Raw genomic sequence first — 19,304 nt, 5'->3', positions numbered from 1 at the left:
AACAGTTTGAAGACGTCTGGGCATTGAGGCTATGAGTTGCTGGAGTTTTGCTGTTGGAATTTGGTCCCATTCTTGCCTTATATAGATTTCCAGCTGCTGAAGAGTTCGTGGTCGTCTTTGACGTATTTTTCGTTTAATGATGCGCCAAATGTTCTCTATAGGTGAAAGATCTGGACTGCAGGCAGGCCAGGTTAGCACCCGGACTCTTCTACGACGAAGCCATGCTGTTGTTATAGCTGCAGTATGTGGTTTTGCATTGTCCTGCTGAAATAAACAAGGCCTTCCCTGAAATAGACGTTGTTTGGAGGGAAGCATATGTTGCTCTAAAACCTTTATATACCTTTCAGCATTCACAGAGCCTTCCAAAACATGCAAGCTGCCCATACCGTATGCACTTATGCACCCCCATACCATCAGAGATGCTGGCTTTTGAACTGAACGCTGATAACATGCTGGAAGGTCTCCCTCCTCTTTAGCCCGGAGGACACGGCGTCCGTGATTTCCAACAAGAATGTCAAATTTGGACTCGTCTGACCATAAAACACTATTCCACTTTGAAATAGTCCATTTTAAATGAGCCTTGGCCCACAGGACACGACGGCGCTTCTGGACCATGTTCACATATGGCTTCCTTTTTGCATGATAGAGCTTTAGTTGGCATCTGCTGATGGCACGGCGGATTGTGTTTACCGACAGTGGTTTCTGAAAGTATTCCTGGGCCCATTTAGTAATGTCATTGACACAATCATGCCGATGAGTGATGCAGTGCCGTCTGAGAGCCCGAAGACCACGGGCATCCAATAAAGGTCTCCGGCCTTGTCCCTTAGGCCCAGAGATTTCTCCAGTTTCTCTGAATCTTTTGATGATGTTATGCACTGTAGATGATGAGATTTGCAAAGCCTTTGCAATTTGACGTTGAGGAACATTGTTTTTAAAGTTTTCCACAATTGGAGAGATTGGAGAGCCTCTGCCCATCTTTACTTCTGAGAGACTCTGCTTCTCTAAGACAAAGCTTTTATAGCTAATCATGTTACAGACCTGATATCAATTAACTTAATTAATCACTAGATGTTCTCCCAGCTGAATCTTTTCAAAACTGCTTGCTTTTTTAGCCATTTGTTGCCCCCGTGCCAACTTTTTTGAGACCTGTAGCAGGCATTAAATTTTAAATGAGCTAATTAAGTGGATAAAAGTGTAAAATTTCTCAGTTTAAACATTTGCTACGTTATCTATGATCTATTGTGATTAAAATATTGGCTCATGTGATTTGAAATTCCTTTAGTTTTCATTTTATTAAAATTTAAAAAACGTCCCAACTTTTCCGGAATTCGGGTTGTATGATTCTCCACGGCATATTTGAAGTACTGTAGAAGACCGCAGTTCTTAGGGACCGTTCACTTATCGAGTCTTTTGCGCGCTCAAGTTCGTTATTTCCAATGTAGGCACGCAGTATGCGCACTCATAATGGAAGCGACGCGGTCACGATGTTAGGTTTTATTGTGAACATTTTTTTTTTTTTTTGCCAAATTCGAATATCATTTTTACTTGTCGAATATTTAGAGCAGAACGAATATTCTAATGTTCGACTATCCGTGCACACCCCTACTTAAAATTGTCAAGTAGAAATTCTTATTAGAATTATTATTATTATTATTAAACGGTCACACTTTATTTTAAGGTCCAGTTCTCACTATTAACTAACTATTAACTACAACTATTAGCCTCAAACTCCTAAATGCTGCTTATTAATAGCTAGTAATGTAGTTGTTAAGTTTAGGTATTGGGATTAAGGATGCAGAATATGATCATGCAGAATATGTGCTTTATGGGCACTAATAAATGCTAGTAATACTATTTAACTGTGAACTGTGCTAAATTGTTACCATTAAAATAAGATAGAAATATATGTGAATGTATTTAATGTATTTTACAATAAAACCTTAAGAATAATACTAAATTATTAATTACAAAATAATAATCAAATTAACATAAAAATGTCAAATATAATTATATGTATATAATGATAATATTTTATATTATTGAGGTATATTAATTATTATTATTGAATAAAAATAATAAATATAAATATTTTAAATTTGTAATGTTTTGATATTTAGATTTTGATATTTATCATTTTTAATAATAATAATAATACTAATAATAATGATGAGAATACACATTATTATTAGATGCATTATAATTATTTTGCTATTAAAATGATTGAATTATATATATATATATATATATATATATATATATATATTTTTTTTTTTTTTTTTTTTTTTTTTCTGTAGCATAATTTATTTATTTAAACAGTTTATTTGTCAGAGACAATGTAAATACATTAATCTTACGAAGAGATGTTTTGTACCAGAGTTAGCAAATGCTAATTTCCATCTGCAGTCCCGGGAATATTTAAATAATTTAAATAATAAGAATATTTAAATTATTGTGCCAAAAAACAAAAAAACTAATCAATCATTAAATATCAGACTGCATAATGATTATCAGACACTTCAGCATTAAAGTAATCTGTATCATTTTAGTCATAGACAAAAAACATCAGTCTCTAGTAAAAAGACACGATCAGGACAAACTTGTTGACGTAAAATTGTGTGTGCGCAAAACTATAGCACTGAGCAGGAGAATGTCTTTCTGTTAGGCTGCGCGTGTGTTTGTGTGTGTGGCTTGATCACTATGTGCTGAAAGGGTTTGGGTTTCACATGAACGGTGAAATAGTTAACAGACTGCTGCCTCAGTCCTGCTCACTTCAACTTTAACCTACACACACACACTGGTTTCCATGTTTTATGGGGACATACCATAGACATACTGATTTTAATACTGTACAAACTTAATTTTCTATACCCTTACCTTAACACAAAAACTTTCTGCATTTTTAGATAAAAAAAATAAATATATATATATATATATATATATATTCTATATTATTTATTAGCTGTTTTCCTCATGGGGACCAATATATGTCCCCACAAATTCAAAATGTAGTAAAATAGTAGAACGCGACATGTAGTAACATACATGTAGTAACATAGTTGTTTTCCACCGAAAGAAATTAATACTTTTATATTTAGCAAGGACACATTAAATTGAACAACAGTGACAGTAAAGGCTTTTAAATAGTTACACACACACACACACACACACACATGCACACACAAATCCTAACAACAAATTTCAATAAACGTTCTTTTAAACTGCAGCAATTCAACTTTGCCATCACAGGAATACATTTCAAATTTATTAAAACACTTTATTTTGTAATAATATTTCACAATATTAGTGTTTTACTGTATTTTTGATCAAATAAATGCTGCCTTGGTGAAAATAAGAGAATTCTTAAATTGAATTATTTTGAACGGTAATGCATATGAACAAACTAACTACTACAGTGTTAAACAACTTTAAGTGATGCTATAGAATTTATTTAAATCTTGTGAAATCATTTAACATCCCGTCACATTTCTTTACACTGACAGCTCTTTCTGTGACAGACATCTGTATCTCTTCTGCTCATTTTAACTCAATAGAGGATGCATGTTGTGTACTGTACTGCAGCTGCACCTCACAAGACTTTGATACACAAAACCTGAAAGTGAGATAAAAAAAAATGAATGCACATAGAGAGCACTGCCTGGTGGACACACAATCTGTGGCACATGACAGTGAGTACAGTTCTTTGCAAAAACTGTAATTGCCAAACTCACCCTACGATGAGCTGATCACATCTTACTGAACACATTCAACATACTCAAGTGTCAAAACTATGTCACGAGGGTCAAGTGTCAGCTTACTTCTCAAACTGGAAACTAGAAATGGAAAGTGCAGGTGGTCAGATTGTGCCTCAACCTAAAGAAATATTATGTGACACATTAGTGACAACATAATTAAACACTTCACACTAAAGAAGCTCCAAAACGCTGAAAGCCCCTTGACATCTCCCACTACAATCATAAATAACAAGAGTGACGCACGCTGACTTTCAGATGTTGAATCAAACAATCAGAAAGAAAATACAAGACTTATAGTTCTGTAACTTTGAATAAAGTCTTCCGGCACAGTCAATGCTTCCATTTCATAGATGTATATAAGAGTAGTGCAGATAAATCTAGTGAAAACAACCCACATTAAATCTGCCTTCATGACACCAACAAATGTGACTGAACAATGTGATGTAGAGCTGAACAGCATTAATCTTTAAACATTTTAGTCTCTTCTGCCAATGCCACGTTTGTCTAGGAATATAGAATTGCTTGTTTGGATGATTCAGTACACTGAAAGAATGTAACTGTCCTCTGAGACATGCCATATTGTTGGACATTGGTCAAATATCTCAGCCATGTGGTTTTGAGGAATGGAGTGGAGACAGGTCCTGAAAAGATTTCCACCCTTACTACCTGGCTGTGATCCAGAAACATCAAGGACCTTGTGTCCTTCCAAGGATTTGCAGGTTATAGCAGGAGGTTTATATAGGACTACTTCGGTGTTTATTCAAACTTGTTGCACATGGATGCAATGCTGCATGGACCTGGCACTGCACCAGGAACAGAAAAGGAGGAGATGTAAAAGTCTATGTCCGTGGACCAGCTTCACATTCTTTACAAGGATCTCTCCAGCTTTACAAGGTGAAAATGTGCTCAAGTATGCCAGTTTTTAATTTAAAATTTGCTGAAACTCACTCTCAGGTCATCCAAGATGTAGATGAGTTTGTTTCTTTATTGGAACAGATTGGGAGAAGTTTATCTTTCCATCACTTGTTCACCAATGGATTCTCTGCAGTGAATGGGTTCCGTCAGAACGAGAGTCCAGACAGATGATAAAAACATTACAATAATTCACAAGCTGTTTGTAATTTAAATCAATCCATCAAGATGTTTTTAACGTCTTCAGGTATTGCTTTTTGTCAGTGAAAAAGTTAGAATCAGAGAGAAATATGCACAGATAAAGAACCGTTCACAAGCTAACAGTCCAAAACTGATATGAGAGGACAACAGGAGATGGACCCTTTCACTGGAGGAAGTGATATTGTGGATTATGGGCTTGTATTTTGGCCAGAAACGACAGTTTAAAGTTAAAATGTCTTGATGGTTATATTTCTTACTAACACTCACAAAACATGAATCAATGGACTTGATTAGTTGTGGATCATTGTGATGTTTTTATTAGCTGTTTGGACTCTCGTTCTGATGACACCCATTCACTGCAGAGGATCCATTGGTGAGCAAGTGATGTAATGCTACGTTTCTTCACATCTGTTCTTATGATGAAACAAACTCATCTACATCTTGGCTGACCTGAGAGTAGTACAGTTAAAGCAAATTTTCATTTTTGTGTAAACTATTTCTTTATTGGATTTAAATTAAGGTAGCAAACAGGATACAAAATTGCAGTTGTAATGAAATAGGATTAAAATGATTTTTTTTTTTTTTTTTTTTGCACATTAACACATTTTCATTCTTGTGTGAGCTATTCTTTTAAAACTGAAATGGAATTTAACTGCACGCTAAATTCAACTCTGAATGGCGCACAGCCTTGTTGGTCATTCTGGTCTAGATGAAAAAAATTTATGTCTCAGGAAAGGCTGAGAGGAAACCTGCAAAACAGCAACATGTTTACAGTGTAGCGGGAACCAGGGTTTAAAGTGGTTTATTTAAAGGGTCAGAGCATTTCTCTTACAGTGCAGAGTGTTGAAAACCAATGGTTAACTTAGACTACTGTAATGTCTGAAGAAGCTGAACAGGCACAGATGCCTGAAACTGAAGAGATTGACTTTCCACAACCCGCATCAGCCATTTAAACTTAAGGTGAACAACAGCTGAATGAGAGGAAGGATCTGCAATGCTAGTGGCACTGGCAGAGGAAGTTCAACAAGAGCATGGTAAGGAAGTTGAGTAGAGTCAAGAAATGTGTATGCTAAAGACCTGCTTTAGAAAACTGACCTACTTAACTCTGGGGAAAACCATTGTATCGATTATGGATTATGAATTGATTTAACCAACTATTTCCCATCATTCTAAAGGAGTCCAGGGACAATTACTCTAAATTTCAAAATCACACACACAAAAAAAATCCTTATCATAAAAAGGATTTACTGTGTATTGTCACATGTGTATCAGTGATGCGCGGGTCAATTTATAAACAACCCGCACCCGACCGACGTTTTCAGCTAACCCGCCCGCAACTCGGACCACAAAAAAAGAAAAAGAAAATATTGTACCCAACCCGCTTCCTGACACGCATTTTTAAGAAGTAGTAAATGCTCATCGTAGCTTCACTGGGCCATAGACGTAGGAACTAGGGAAAAAAAAAATATATATTTATTTTATTTTTGTCAATAATTAAAAAAACATTTCAATAAGCTCATATTTTGTACTAAAATAGTCTAGTCTGGTTATATCGATTTTGATGTTTCTGCAAGTTCAGCAGACAGTGAGGTTCGGGTTTGTTCCGCATTTCTCCATATATTATGCTCCGCTCACTCACTCCGTGGGGTCACTCGCTCAACCCAGAATGGCCTGCTGGTTCGAAAATATGTGGAATAAAGGCTGTCTCCGACTAATTTTTTTTTTTTTTTCTAGTCGACTAGTAGTTGTTCATTTAAGCCATTCGTGGACAAATCACCCTTTTATATTGATTTAATTACTTAAATAGGCTATAGCCTACAGGATAATAAGCGTTATGACTGCACGCATAAAACTTGCCACAAAGAACCGGTTAAATTAATGATTATGAATGTGTCTAAATTCGCAAGGAGACATTTAATTGTTTAGTAATAAACTGGTGTTTTCTGTGTCGCTGCTAAGATGAAGTTGACGATGTGGACTCATTTCATATGGATTACATAATCAGAGAGTAGCCTATTTATTTTGGTTTGAATATTTTCGTTTAAAAGTAGACATTTCAAGCTTTCTGTAATATATAGCCTATATTTCTCAAATCTGTGAGGCACAAGCTGAGTTTCGGTGTCCTCCAGTTCACATGTAATGCAAGTGATCGTGTTGGCGCCTCATTACATTGTCTGCTATATATTTGCTTCTTATTTATTAAATACGGGCAATTGATTGATAAAGGTTACAAGATAAGGGTGTACACGGATAGTCGAACATTCGAATATTCGTTCTGCTCTAACTATTCCATAAGTAAAAATGATATTCGAATTTCGCAACAAAAAAAAAAGTTCACAATAAAACCTAATTTGGTCACTTTCTGTGATTCTCCACGGCATATTTGAAGATGTATGCAAGCAAAAAATAATTAAGGAATAAGGGGCTGTTCACATATCGCGCCTAAAAACGCATGGAAATAGCTAGGCGCGCCGCTTTCTCCTTCTTTCCAAGGCGCTCGGGCAGAAGCGCTCCTGGGGCGTCTGCCAATGACGCGCTCTCTCCATGAAGACGCAGCAATTTCAGCAAAGGATAAATGGATTTGCAGCACAAAAAAAATCGCTTTTAGTAGCTCTGCTACTAAATTTATTTCAAAATGGTAATCCATATACAGCTATGATCAGCTGTTCCTTCATCTTGGCTGAGCTTTCAACGTTGTTACAGGAAAGGATGAAACTGAATGTTTAGTTCTTGTTACATGACCTGCGGTGCGCTTGTGACATTCAGAAAAGTTGAGATGTTTTTAACTCGATGCAGTGCGGACGCGCCTGGAAAAAAAACACAGCGTCACACCGCGAGCGCATCGCAACCGCGTCGCTTCCATTATGAGCGCGCAGACCACGCGCCTACATTGAAAATAACGAACTTGAGCGCGCAAAAGACGCGATAAGTGAACGGCTCCTAAGAACTGCGGTCTTCTACAGTGCTTCAAATATGCCGTGGAGAATCATAGAAAGTGACCGAATTCAAGAACATTGTTGAGGCATCTCTCAAACAACGAATAAACACCGCTAACTTGGAGAATGCAGTGAAAACTCCTCTTCTCGCGTCTGCCCTAGACCCTCGGCACAAACATCTCAGGTTCCTCGGCGAAAACATGAGAGAAGTAAGAAAAAAACTTTTTGAACATTATCAAAACATTTTCCTTAATGCGAGTGGTGCGGATGCAGCCGCCGTCACCAATGATGAAGAGGATGGCACAATGCCCACTCGTCGGAAAAGGCTGAGCCAGTTCTCCAGCGATGATTACAGAGAGTCCAGCCGAGACGAGTGGGAACAGTTCTTGCTGGAGCCATGTATTCCACCAGATGAGGATCCCATTCAGTGGTGAAACGAAAACACGAAGCGCTTCACAAAACTTATTTGCTTAGCACACCGTTATTTGTGAGTCCCGCCAACGTCTGTGCCGTCAGAGCGCGTTTTCTCCGCGGCCGGCCTTATTGTTAACAGACTTAGGAGCCGACTTTCCCCCGATCATGTTTACATGCCCGTTTCTCAACAACAACATTTAAAACAATAGAAAAAAAGAAAAAAAGATTTGCTGACAGTTTAAAAGTTTAAAAGTTAAGTGTAGGCTACGTTCTACAATAGCCTAATTGCTGCAGGCTGCTTTACGTTTTTTCTATGTTAATTTTTTTTTTGTTGCTTTTAATCTGCTTTTGTTAGGTTTGCACGCATTGTTAAAGGTTTTCAGCTACAAAACACGATGTGTGATGTTCAAGCTTATTGTGTGTAAGCTTGTTCAAAATGACCGAAACAATAAATGTTGCTGAAAAATAACCTCTGTCTCATTAAACCTAATTTAAATAAACAAATATTCGAATATTCATTTTTTGTGAGCTCAAATATTTGAATGTGATATTTGCAGAAAACGCCCATCCCTACCGAATATCATTAAAAATATTTTTGGATGACTCGTAGCCACGGGTGACCACAGGCACACGCTCATTTTGGATCAACCCACGCATCACTGATGTGTAGGCCTATGTTTTAATTCCAGGTGTATTTGTCTGTGTTAGGGGGCAAAAATTTGCAATTGACACTAATCTCATGAACTCATTAATAGAAAATAAAACTTCTCAGATTGTGCTTGTCTTTGCTAACCTAACAGATTAGCTGTATATGCTAAAGAGAGGAAGAGCTAATGTGCAAACCATAGACTGTATAAAAACATGGATGTAGTGTCCATGACATCACCCGTAGACTCCTGAAGAGCGTTTTTGAAGCTTAAAGCCATCTTTATAGCCCGTCACCGCGCGACTCTCCCGGACAATCGTAAATGGGCAAAAAGGCGGGAGCTGGTTGCTGAAGCCATGCCCACTTAGCGCGACAGCACTGCCAGCAGCTTCAAACAACCTGTCACTCAAGTGGCCACGCCCTTAATTATGCAGAACTTTAAGGCTTAATATAATTTAAAATGGATGAGTTATAAAAAAAATTCACCCCCCTCACAGTTGTCATGAAGGGCAAAATTAGCTTTATAGACCAAAATCATTTTTTGCACCAGGCTGTAAACATTTTTTTCCTGCTGTAAAGTTGGGCATTTTAACATGGGGAGTCTATGGGATTGACTCTCTTTTGCAGCCAGCCTCAAGCGGCCAGTCGATGAATTACAGTTTTAGACACTTCCTTGTTGGTTTCACGAGAGAAAGCGGGAGGTTGCCGCTCGGTGCAAACAGACCCCAGCAAGGCAGCAGCACACAGTTACTGTAACATTCATGAAGACACTGTCCATGAAAATAAACAATTATATATCCCTACATTTATTTAACAGTACAAGCTGAACAGAGCTGGGTCAAAAAACCTAGAGAATTTACAAACTTTTTTGACAAAAAGAACCAAATTTAGATAGAGTGGAACTTTCTTAGAGGCACATTTATTTTTTATTTATTTTTTATTGCCTTTTGATTCCATCTTCAAGTCTTTAATTTAAAGGAGCATTGCGTAGGTTCTGAAATTTCTAACCGTTACTGACACCAGTGGCCGTTAGAGGAACTGCAGCCAGTCTCATGCTCGTTCTCAGTGCGCACTCTCTTTTTTTTTTTTTTACTTGCGAGGAGTGTCCGTGGGTGTCTGAATTGTGCAGGAGGCTGGTCGCTTCTTTCCATCCGCAAAGTCCATTTGAAAACACTATTGCCGCTGCTTACTATAATGGCTGGCGTGCCGTACGGTTGTAAGCCCAAGTAGGCGAGAACGCGCATGACGTCACATTTTGTGAATCTTCGTGCCAATTCGGGCCCGACTCCTCCACACACAATTGAGCCTACAGGCTGATAGAGGCGACCGTGGTGGACAGTCGAGGTGTCATTCTTTTTTTTACATCATGGTTGGCTCATACATGTACAAATGAAAACTCTATCTTAAAGATTTTTTTAAGTAAAAACCTCCACATAGCTCTTTTAAGGGAAAAATTGCATTAATCATTTTAACACCTCAAAAACTCCTTAACCCAAACCTGCGCTATAAAAACAAGCCTATAAATTCAATCTACTCTCTTTTTTAATATAAATTACATTTACAGCAGAAAATCTGCATAGACAAACTCTAATGGATGGTTACATGACATAGATGTTCGTTCTGTGTATTCTTGTTCTGAACATAAAAATAAAGGATCTAGTAACTGCAGATAAATATAAATAACATGTAACAGGCATAACACTAAATGTGTTACCCTCTAAGATCAGCTAGTGACCCGCCAGTGAACTAGACAATAATTGCATCATGAACAGTGTTATATTATTAGTGATCGAATCAAAAGATGAACAGCGTCTGCCTCTGATTAAACATTAGAGAGCGTTTCACTTTCATCGGATACGATCCCACTACAGCTAAACCAGAAGAAGAGCCATTCTGGACTGTTAACGGCGTACGCGGAAAGTGCACTGACATGGAATTCTCTCCCTCACCAGCGTCCGGCAGGCGAAGTGTGTGACAGAGAAAGACATGTGCTGTGAGTCAGCTGCTCACTAAATGAGGGCATTCAACCACATGGTCACTGAGAAATATCCCTGCTGCCGTCTGATTGGCCACTCTTCGGGCAGGGGAGGGAGGGGCCGGGTGAGCGGGCAGGGAGGAGTCATGTGACCGAATCTAGCAGAGCGCTCGTTAATGGGACCCCCACTCACAGCGGGGCAAGAGAGAGAGAGAGAGAGAGAGAGAGAGAGAGAGAGAGAGAGAGAGAGAGAAAGAGATAGCGAGAGAAAGAAAGAGAGAGAGAGAGTGGCCTGGAAGAGAACCAAAAAAAAACCTCTACCACACACAGGCTGTGTATTGTTGCCTATTCACTGGACTCCATCTCGGGCCACTTTATCATTCAATTAGGACAGCTTTCACACCACACAGCAGAGAAAAGGGCCCTTCAATCAAACTGAAAACTTCACGCTGCCACTGGAGGGCACACAGAAAGAGAACCACAGTCCTCTCTCTACTTTCATTTCTCTCTCTCTCTCTCTCTCTCCTGTTGTTGTTGTTCTGGACTTTGTGAGGAAGAGAGAGGGAGGGAGAGCGAAAGAGAGGAAGAAAGCAAGCAACAGAGGTCATTTTTTAACACCAGAGCTTCTCTCTCTCGCTCTCTTTTTCATTTCTTTCCCTTTGTTCTCTCCTTTTCTCCTCTTTTCTCTCGCTATCCCTTTGAGAGGAAATCAGCATCTACAATTTTGCTGTGTTGCCACTGGAGTGAGCTGTGGTTAGCCTGAGAAAACATGGAAGAAAGGGAGGGAGAGAGAGACCACATATTTTTTAAAGATTGTCCGAAAAGGATCAACGCGAGTGTTACTGTGGAGCATTTGTTGCAGAACAACTCATTTTTGAGCCGCACACCTTCAGAAATTACAGTAAAAAATAAAAGCATTTTTTATTATATTAGGATTTTCATGAAGTCTTGAAAATGTGCGGATGTTATCTTAAGTGATTTCTACCTGTCCTGATCCTTAAAAATGACATCTCAGGACTTCATATTAAATATTATATTTTACTTTAATACTGTTGATCGACACATTCAACAGGTTTTACACTCTTATTTTATTTACATTTTTTGGTTTGGTTTTGGTTGATTTTTTTATTATTTAATGCATTTTGGAAAACGTGCAGTAGATGCATTTAGAAGCGATTTTTCTTGAAAACGACAGTCGGGATGATTCAGTCATAGTCATTGCTGACTGCAATAAAACCAATTAATTTAGATGTTATCAAATCAAGTACATTTTAAACAGAAAAAATCTCAATACAGTTTCTTGCTCTGTACTTGTTCTTATTTTTATAACTATTACTGCCCCTTATATCACTAAATTATTGCTATATTTACTGATTAAATATATATATTACTGTGCTTATCATTTTTGATAATTAAAAATGGCAAAAATAAAAAACACAATTAGAGTGAGAGAACTGAAGCATTTTCCATAAACAAACAACTAATTCTGTCTGTTTAAGAGTAACAGAGACAATGAAAGCAATTGCAGAACTTTGGTAATATGTATGAGCATAAAGTAGTCACATCATGATGCATGATTCCTTTCATAATTTTTCTTTCTTCCTCCACTCATATATTTTTTCTGAGTAAATACTGACACTAAGATCTTCTAGCGATTCTTCTCTCAGTTCCAGTTGAAAATGTAACAATGGATTCGGTGGACCACACACCTGACCGGCCGCACACAATGAGACGTCGCTCTCATGTGCTGCCAGGAAACATTTCTCCATCAAACTCATATTATATCACCACAAATCTACAAATCATCTACAACTTTAAATAGCTTCTGTACAAACAGGCTCTCGGATTTCACTCACAAACTAAGCTGCTCACACAAACATGCACTTTGCATACAGGTCCCACGTCAGGAAGCCAAATTATAGCAGCATGAAAACCTTATAGCAGAGTAAAAACACACACAATAATGAAGAGCTGTGAGCAGAGCTCCAGAACATAAAGCCAATTTACAGAGCTTCACAAAGTGAATGAGTGGGAGAGAGATAAGAAAATATTTGCCAGAAATTCTCCCCCAAATGAAAGATTGAATTTGCATTCATAAAGCCCCAGAATACATCATGAGGGTCTATGATTGCAAGACACTAAATAAAATTATCACCTTTTATACTTAAGTTGATGAAAATTGTTTTTCAATTAAACAGAGAAAGGAGAAATAAGGATTTTGGCATATCTTAGGTAAAACAACAACAACAACAAAATATATATACTTTTTTTTTTTTACCTTAGATTGTTGATTTGTTAAATAAAAAAAAAAGGACTTTGCTTTTTCTGCTCATTAAACAGAATATAAAAATACAGTTAATATATAAAATATAATATTTCCACTGTGGAAACACTTAATGAGAGCAACTGAAGGAGGGAGAAAGAGAGAGAGAGAGAATATAACATATTCAATAGGCTATTTTTTGGTTTTGGGCATAGGACTTCATTTAAACAATAACAACAAAATTTACCTTCGGATCTGAACCATTCATATTAAATATAATATAAAACTATGAAGAATATAAACAATACAAAATATATAATGTATTAAACCTATATTAAGTAAACATGTTTAAGTAACACACAACTAAACAATCCCTCCCTCTAAATCAAAACATTTGATTAATATGTGTGGGATACAACTGAAACGAGCACCTGAATCACAAATGTTTTCCTGTGACACTCTTTCTCATCATCCAGCTTTCTTTTTCCTCTCTGTGACGGACTCATCTAATCACGCTCAAGGTCTTGTGGGTTCTCTGTGCATGGCTGTGTGTCTGTGAGCGCTGTGGTATCCGTTTGGGGCTCATAAAGTTTATCTTATTTCACATCCTTTCCATATGACTGGTCTTGATTGTTTGTTTTCTCATACTGTTACAATTTACCGTCAAATCCATTCCCCCAGAATTACATTTTATCAGCCTTTTAGTGTCGTACAAAGAGTTCTCATATCCACACTAATCAACAGAAGTAAACAGCATCATGCTGAAGACTGAGGACTACAGCTAATGATAATGAATACTGATGAATATGCATTTTTAGACGCATATTACAGGTCATGATGTTTTTATTTGTCATTTGATCGGTTACTAAAAAGTCAAGCTGTCCGAGTGGATTCATGAATGGATTCAGCCAAGAACAGTTGTGCACATGATAGGTGTGCAGAGTGATCAGCCAATCACAATGACACAGAAGCACCGCCTCTTGTCATGTGACTTTTACGCCTTTAATTCACTATTTCCTCCTCACGATCTCAATGAAAACACAAAAGACACTGTCCTCTTCTGAACCTGCCTGGTGTCGCTGTTGGATGATGATGCTTTAGATAGATTTTAGATCGATTTTGGTTTTATTTCTCATCAGTTTTTAATGTGGTAATACCTAAATTCAACCAATTCAAAAAATATTATCGATCTAAATCGAACCGTTACACAAAACCAAGTTTAAGAGTTAGATCAGGTAGAAATAGCTGTTTAATGTAACTGTTTATTACAATGTGGGATCATTTTCCATTGAGCTATTGATATACTGAATATATTATTTAAGGGCATATTTTGACAATTTTTTACTTGAAGAACCCGTTATAACATCTTTCTTAACAGAGCATATTAGTGTAATCACATTAAAGACGTTACAAGTTTACTATACAGTAAAAAAACAGTTCATTTCCTGAACAAAGACAATAAATTCACATCAAAGATAAGAGAGAGACAGTAAACGAGTAAGAAAGTAGCTCGGAGAGGAAGAAGACCCATCTTTGGGGTGGAAAAATGGACGAGGGGGATCTGAAGGAAGAGAAGGAGGGGTTGCAGAATAAGTGGTGTTCAGTGATGGAGAGACTCGGGCCTTGAAAAGCTACACCTGGCTGGCTGCTTTCAAAGGCACAGCTCTACTCATGTACAGTGGCACTATGCGTATCAAACATCTCGCATCTTATTATTATTATCTAAATGCGGGACATACTTCAAGTGCAGTCAGAATGCGTGCCAGCAAAAAGAAAAAAAAGACACTCTTTTCTAGTGTGTGTGTGTGCGACTTGGTTGCAGTGTGTGTGGCATTTGTATTTTATGTTTGGACTCGTTTTGCAAAGCTGTCAAGAACATTGGCATGTATTTACACATGTGCTATTTATGGGTTTCTTTTCTATTACTCTTTGTTTGGTTTACTTGATGACGCTTTCTCCTTCAGTTAATGAGCTTGGATTTGCAATTGATGAAACTGTTGTTTTATAGCCCCTCTGAACACTGTTCTGTACGCTAACATTTAGTCCCTTAAAACTTTATTTTTATTTATTTACTTTTTATCTTCTTTCTTTGCGCTACATCATATGCAAATCGAATTCCGACTGATGAGGGAACTGAAAAGAAATACTTCACAAAATGTTTAAGGACAGTGTAAAATGCATCAAAAGTGTAAATTCAGACTAAGAAATCCATAATAAACAATTCGATTTATGACTTTCCAAACTTTCAAAACAAAACTATGCCACTTTGTTGCCTTAAGGAGCCACATGACATCTACCTGAAAGATTTAAATAGTTAGCTGTTTTTTTTTTTCTTTTTAAAATATTTTTGGCTAGAATAAAACTTAACTTAGATGTTACCACATGAACCAAATGTTTAGGTTACCTGACAAAAAAATATGTTTCCAGTACAATCCAGACAGATTTAAATCAGTTTCTGAGAATGGTTTCATTTAAATCAACAAATTTTTCATTTTAAGACACTATTTGTCAATGGGACATTATAAATGTATTATTAATCTGCACATTATCATTGTTATAATCAATCTTAATTTTTTGGTTGTTTGATGACATATTCATAAAATGTAAATATATCTGCTAAATTTGCCATATTCTATGTGAAAAAGAACTTTAAAAGTACTTTCATATAAAACCATACATAAGGGCTTCTTTTCGTGACAACAAATAATAACACCTCTTAAAATGTATTAATAAATGAAAAGGTTTTTCCGCACAGTAAAAGTTTATAGCATATTTGGAGTTGATTTCAACAACTTTCTACACTAATTAATATCCATAATACACATTTAAAGTACAATAATATTTCAGTAGCCTTAAAAACACCACTGGTAAAATTCAAATCTGAATCCTGGTGAACGAGTTTTCATGCCTCTGTCGGTTCTGACATGAATCGTTTTCTGATAAGAATCAAATCTGGTGTTATGGGGCTTGGAGGAGTTGTAAAGTCCTCGTGAACTTGGCCTGATTTTATCTCTCTGTTTCTCTCCTCCCTTTTTTATGGGGCGACCAGGTCAGCTACTGTTCATACTGCCCACATAAACACTCCCCAGTGCCATTTCAGACATGGATTTAGACACAACACAAACACATATTATATCCTCGCAACCACACATACAAACAAACTCATCGACTGAACCAGAAGCACATATTACGGTCACAAATCACTTAAATCACAATGCAAAATAAATAGCTATATTAATATAACTCGGTACAAATCTAAGGCACAGCATCATCCTTGTTCGCTCCTCACTCCTATAAGTGGAGGATATAAGGACTCAGATGAGGGCTGATCCTCATTCTACACTGGGTATTTAGTAGCGTTTGTGCTCTCCAAAGCCTGTCCTACCTATTAACCCCTCTGATGTCCTTTCTCATGTTAATCAGCCTGTTACCCACCGAGAAGCATGGAATTGTGGGATGTTTTCAGAGGAGAAGCCCCCTTGATGCACATGCTCTGTCTCTCTCTCTCTGACTCACACACTGAATCAAGCATGTAAGATGCCTTTTCAGAGAACACGTGAAAATTAAAATCTAAATCTGAGATGGAACAAGAACTAGAACTATTTTTTTTTATTGTTCTCACTCAAGCCCTTGTCAAACCCTCAGATAAACTCATTAATCAGTCAAACCCTTGTATAGACCCTCAGAAGCAAAAGACCATCTAACCAGAGCCAATGCTGAAAAGCTAAACGATCTTAACCTCACAATATGCGTTTCAACATGCAATGTCAATAACAAAAGCACTGTCTCGTGACGATCTCACTTCCATTTCCTTATTATGTAGCTCGAGGCAGTGGAAGTAGAGGGCCATGATGGAGCACAACCACCAAACAAGAGCTCGTCGCAACCTGTTCTTTATCAATCACTGTTAGAAAGCCATCTTTTCACACACATCCAACGAATCCAGCCAAAGTTAACTGTTTCGTTTAGATTATATTCAAAGCACATAGCAACAAAAATTACTTTGGCACAACACAACCAAGAGCAAGAGGAAAAAACAGGCAATGCCAACGAAAATCTTACATGCTGTAATTTATGTTTAAAACAAAGATATCACTCAGCTACAGGTGTTTGAATATGTAAATAGTGTTGCAATCATGCTGACTGGTGAATTAAAGATTGGCCGCAGTGATGTTCATATATAACAGCAAAACAAATTCACTTAAATTCCAATTTCTGTACTTTCAACAATACAATGAGCAATGCAAAAAACACATTTTTAAACTGCTCACAACCTTTCACAACTTTCCCTTATTAGTAACAATATTCAAAATATTCAAAGAAACTTGCAGATTGTGACTTTGATTTCACATCATATTTAAAACACCAATTAAACTCAAGGTTTCAATTTTAGTGGGACAAAATTTTTTTAAGGTATCATTTTTATGTTATTTTAAAGAGATGTCACCCAACTGCATGTGTTTAATGCGTAGGGATGGTGTTGCACCTTTACTGGTGGATGATTGGTAGATTGCATAAGCATATATGTGACTAAAAAACAAAAATTAACTTTTAGTTTTACATCTTAAATCATTTCAGTGAGCTCTCTGTGCTGTAAACAAATTTGAATCATTCTGACAATCAATGAACTTAACAATACATGCCATTTGTCATCAACTGGATCCGTTTTAATGATATTTTCTTCGATTCAATGTGGTTATAAAAGTGTAATAAACTCATCACTCAAGTTGTGACTGAAGAACCATTTTGATTTTACTCTAACTAAATGCAGAACTTAAACTTATTTTTTCAGTTTGGTGGGATATATTTCTTTACAATGTTTACAGTTTGTCTCACTATTGAACATAATGTGATCATTTCTCAGCATGGTGACTGATTAATGATCTTTACATGGCCATATGCAAATGAACATCAAAACGAGGTGCCCAAAAACCTCAACCCACCGATTGACACTCTTGTTTGTTGAGCACCTCTTTATAGGAATACACAAACAAAGTTTTTCACACAAGACGGCATTATAGAAAAGTCACAATCCGCCCAGGAACAACCGATCTGTGGCAAACAAATGCCGAGCAGCAGAAAAGCCATAGCAAGCACCGAGCTAGAGTTATAGCACGAGACAAACTAGCCAAAAATAGTTGTATATTTACAGCCCAAGTGTGATTTTCTCAAATCAATCAGTGAACTATTCATAGACAGACGCATTTGTATAAACCAGTGTTTGTAACTCAACAGGAACGGAGCTTCAGCTCGTGTGTGTTCACAGCACAGACAGAAATATTCAGAAATTACTTAAAATTCAACTATTCGCTCCAAAGTCCCACTGAACAGCACCAAACACAGCCGAGCCGACGGTCGATTCAATGCAAATGCATCGGTTTGTAAACAAAAAGCATCCGCACTGTATTTATCGATGAAGTTTGCGAAGCGCGAGCGAACGTGCACCAATTAAAAGTTAAATACCCGGAGCCTCAACAATGTTTTACAAAAATAAATGACGTCGGCTCGCGGAAAAATATCAACCGTGTTATTACTATGAAGCACTCGTGTATCATGTGCCATATCGATCAGCGGCCGAAAGAGTTGCATTAATTATCGGGATCTCATTAAAAAACATGCACACAACAGAGCGTGCAGCTAAATTATGAAGACTTGCAGAAAAAAAACCGAGCAGTTGCCACCAAAAACTTTCCAGTGCCGCATTAGTCAATTTCACAAGGAACCGCCGTCACATTCCAGCACCGACTGAGCGCAAACCTACCGTGGGAGCCCCACACCACCGTCCCCGGTCTTTCACCTCTTGATCTGTTGGTTTATTATTTTTTTCCAATTTTTTTCTCTAATTTTTCTTTTTTCGGGGCCTGAGTGTCTCGCGCTCCTCAGGCTGCAGCAGCAGAGTTATGGGGCGCGCGAGCATTGTGGGAGTGTGACGTCAGGCCACTTTCACAAACTTTTCACAGGGGCTGGTGAACTGGTGTGTGCGTGCTGTGTGTTTATGGGGCTGTAGTTTACATATCGTTGTGATTAAAGATAGATAACGGCGGGACCGATGAGGCTCGTCGGTGAATGTGTATCGAAAGTAAAAGGATTGAGACAGCCGATAGCGTTTTTGAATTATTTAATGCAAGCATGTTTAATGCAAGGAGACTAAGTCAACAAGCTGCTCTTTATTTGAAAACAGAACGCCGCGCAGTTTTGTAATGCA

The 19,304-nt window shown here is 37.4% G+C and overlaps 1 protein-coding gene across 2 annotated transcripts in view; it reads right to left on the bottom strand.

Annotated features, from left to right (window-relative positions):
- LOC132129411 (zinc finger protein PLAGL2-like) overlaps window positions 1-19,030 on the bottom strand; it is a 40,328-nt gene extending 21,298 nt beyond the window's left edge. For both annotated transcript variants that reach the window (XM_059540988.1, XM_059540989.1), the window contains exon 1: window positions 18,861-19,030. The gene's annotated coding sequence lies outside the window, so the exon portion shown is untranslated. The remainder of the gene's footprint in view (window positions 1-18,860) is intronic.
- Window positions 19,031-19,304: the final 274 nt, after the last annotated feature.

Source organism: Carassius carassius, chromosome 46 (genome assembly GCF_963082965.1).
Source record: "Carassius carassius chromosome 46, fCarCar2.1, whole genome shotgun sequence".
Lineage (NCBI taxonomy): Eukaryota > Metazoa > Chordata > Actinopteri > Cypriniformes > Cyprinidae > Carassius > Carassius carassius.
The sequence above is the reverse complement of the archived record's forward strand: the minus strand, read 5'-3'. Positions and strand labels throughout refer to the sequence as shown.